At 44.9% G+C, this 3856-nt stretch overlaps 1 pseudogene; it reads left to right on the plus strand.

Annotated features, from left to right (window-relative positions):
- The first annotated feature begins 1249 nt into the window (after positions 1-1249).
- LOC122653058 lies at positions 1250-2055 on the plus strand (annotated as a pseudogene).
- The last annotated feature ends 1801 nt before the right edge of the window (positions 2056-3856 follow it).

Raw genomic sequence — 3856 nt, forward strand, 5'->3', positions numbered from 1 at the left:
TCCCGAAGTGTCCTCCTAAACCTCCTCCATGTAACTCCCGGATAATGTAGTGTCGTAAGGACGAATCGGGAATGCACAGTCGGGTTCCTAAGAACAAGTAACCATCATGTAATGAGTACTTAGGGTGCTGTCCACCCTGCTTCAAATCAGCATATAGGACATGAAAGTCCTTGTCACTAGCATACTTGTCTCTGATCTACTCGATGCTAAGTGCATGGGCTGAGAAAGTGTTCAAGGTTAGGACTTTTCTACTCAGTGCATCAGCTACTGTATTTTCCTTTCCTGACTTGTATTTGAGGGCAAAGTTGAAATCCTGTAAATATGCAACCCATTTAGCATGCCTGGTACTAATGGACTTCTGTGAGTGGAGGTGCTTGAGAGCCTCAGGATCAGTGCACAGGACGAACTCTTTGCCAATGAGGTAGTGTCTCCAATGCCGCAAGACCTGAACAACAGTATAAAACTCTATATCATAAGTAGAGTACCGAGTCTTGGCATCATTGAGTTTCTCACTGTAGAATGCAATAGGGTGCCCATTTTGCATAAGAACTCTGCCTAGACCAACATGGGAAGCATCAGTAGCAACTTCGAAAATATGGTCAAAGTTGGGCAGGCGTAGCACCAGAGCTTCAGTCATCTTCTTCTTAATCATTTGGAAGGCCTTTTGAGCGGCTGATGTCCATGCGAACGGACCCTTGTTCTGTTTGGTGCATTCGGTTATAGGTGCCATGATGGCACTGAAAATGCGAATGAATCACCTGTAAAAAGAAGCCAAACCGTGGAAGCTTCACACTTCAATAAATGTCTTCGGAGTAGGCCATTCAACAACGCTTCAGACCCTTTCCGGATCAGCTTCAACACCCTTTGAAGAAAGGGTAAATTACACGTACCCCCCTAGAATACACCCAATATTCCTCGTACCCCCCTAAGTGGCTCAATATTCCACGTACCACCCCTGCTTTACACCCCAAATGCCATTTAAGTCCACACCAGGTATTAAATGCTATAAAATGACCAAACTACCCTTTCTTCTATCTTTTCTAAAATTTGGAAAGACCTAATTGCCCTGACCTATTTGCTAAAATTTGAAAACACTAAATGCCCTCATCTTCCCCAAATCATCATCTTGTTTTACATACCCACCACCACTACCACCACCACCACCACCACCACCACCACCCCCCACCATTTAACTTTGTTTTAAATGCAACAGTTGTGGATACCCACCCACCTCCCAAGGAAAAAAAAAAAAAAAGAAAACCTCTCCGGCTCCGCTAATGCGTCTCACTCTTCTCATAGAGATGAAACTCTGCATCTCACACCCTGCCGCAAAATGTCCAACAGCGCTTTTGCCGGCGCCTCCACCGGCAGCGGTAACGGTGGTGGTAGTGGAAGTTCCGGTTACTTCCTTAGGAACCTCACAAGCCTGGGTCTTGGCTACGCTATTGCCATCGCTTTAGGGTTTCTTGTCCTCCTCTCCACTATCCTCCTTGCCTCCTATGCTGCCGTGCCGTTCGATTCTCGTTCTTAAACCTAGGTAGCTCCGACTCCAACTCCGACTCCTCAATTGTTAACGGTGTTATCCTCCCTCGCATTATCTTTGTTGCCGAAGACGACGACGGCAGTGGAGACGAGGAGAATGGTGTTGGGCTCGATCAAATGGTCATCAATTCGTACCCAAAGTTCCTGTTCTGTAAGCCGAGGGATCGTGGGAATGGAGATTCCATGTATCCGATATGTCTTTGTGATTACAAGGACGGGGAAATGCTGAGGATGATGCCCGATTGTCGACATTTCTTTCATCTCTGTTGCATAGATGCTTGGTTGAGGCTTAATGCTTCTTGCCCTGTTTGTCGCAATTCTCCGTTACCCACTCCGTTATCGACCCCACTGTCGGAGCTCGTGCCGTTGTCGCAGTATCCAGGGGATCGGAGGAGGTGATGCTTTGTCCCCGCCCTGCTTTATTTTGTTTTGTTTTTCACTTTTCTGTACATTTTGACTTAGCAAAGTTCTTGGGCTGTTACAAAGATTGAAGCTGTTTTTTGGTTTCTTTCATATGTTTTTTGGGGCTATGTTTGATATTATAGTTATCTGAGGCAATGTGTACCAATGCATTTTGCTTTTAGTAGAGGAGGGGAGGAGAGACAGTGAGGTGGGGCTTCACTGTGGGATGGTGATGGAGTTAATGGTTGGGGGTGGTGGTGGCGGTGGTGGTAGTGGTGGTGGGTATGTAAAACGAGATGATGATTTGGGGAAGATGAGGGCATTTTAGTCTTTTCAAATTTTAGCAAATAGGTCAGGGCAATTAGGTCTTTTCAAATTTTAGAAAAAATAGAAGAAAGGGTAGTTTGGTCATTTTATAGCATTTAACACCTAGTGTGGACTTAAATGGCATTTGGGGTGTAAAGCAGGGGTGGTACGTGGAATATTGAGCCGCTTAGGGGGGTACGAGGAATATTGGGTGCATTCTAGGGGGGTGCGTTTACTTTACCCTTGAAGAAATTATAAAACCAAGGAAAACAACCTTGGGCAGCATGAAGGGACATTTCTTTAAATTGATAAACAACTTCTCTTGTCGGAGTACTTTGAGAACTTGTTTCAGGTGGTCTATGTGCTCATCTAGGTCTTTACTGTACACCAAAATATCATCAAAATAAACAAGAAGAAATTTACCGATGAAGGGACGAAGTACCTGGGTCATGACTCTCATGAAGGTGCTAGGTGCATTCGTCAGGTCAAAGGGCATGACCTTCCACTCGAATAGTCCATCTTTGGTCTTGAAGACTGTCTTCCATTCGTCTCCAGGCCGGATGCGAATTTGATGATATCCACTGCGAAGGTCAATCTTGGAGAAGATTTTAGAACCGGACAACATGTCTAGCATATCATCAAGCCTAGGAATTGGGAACCTATACTTGATGGTGATCTTGTTGATAGCTCGGCTGTCCACACACATGCGCCACGAACCATCCTTTTTTGGTGTCAACAAGGCTGGGACACCACAAGGGCTTATGCTATCTTCAATAAACCCCTTCTTGAGAAGCTCTCCAACTTGTTTATTAAGCTCTTCATGCTCGGAGGGACTCATCCTATAGGCGGGCAGATTTGGTAACATAGCACCAGGTACCAAGTCGATGGCATGTTGAATGTCTCTGAGTGGAGGTAGTTCATTGGGCAGTTCTTCGGGTATTACATCTGAAAAATCCTGCAGCAATTCCTTGATGAGCTGTGTAAACTTCTGTTCGGATGGGGCAGCAACCTCTTGAGTCACCAAGGCAAGAACCAGACTTGTATCATGGCTGGTTTGTTCAAATTCCTTTTGCGGAACAGCTAGCAATTTATTTTCAGATTCTGTCCCCTTTTGATTAGTGCGCATGACACGACGTTTCCATATTTCTGCAGGCAAATTAGGTGGGTACCACCTGATTTCTTCTCCTTTATGTTGAAATACACATAGATTTTTTCTTCCTAGGAGAGCAACGTCATTGTCATAAAGCCACGGTCTCCCTAGTAGAATATCAGTCATTCTCATCGGAATGATATCCCACCAAATTTCCTCTGAATATTTTTGGGCTTGTAAGGGAACATAGCATCGTTTGTTCACATCAAGCTTATTCCCATTCAATAAGGAGACTTTATAGGGCATCGGGTGCTTCTCAAATTTCAGATTCGCCTTCTTCACAAGATCTTCGGACACAACATTAACGACCACTATCAACAATTATCCGGCGTGCGTCACCGCTCAGAAGCGGGTATAGAAGATACAACTACGTCGCCAATCTTCACCTTTAGATTCAGCACTCAATATACGTGCTACTACGTGTACACCTCGGGTATCTTCAAGTTCATCACCCAA

This window comes from Telopea speciosissima, chromosome 2 (genome assembly GCF_018873765.1).
Source record: "Telopea speciosissima isolate NSW1024214 ecotype Mountain lineage chromosome 2, Tspe_v1, whole genome shotgun sequence".
Lineage (NCBI taxonomy): Eukaryota > Viridiplantae > Streptophyta > Magnoliopsida > Proteales > Proteaceae > Telopea > Telopea speciosissima.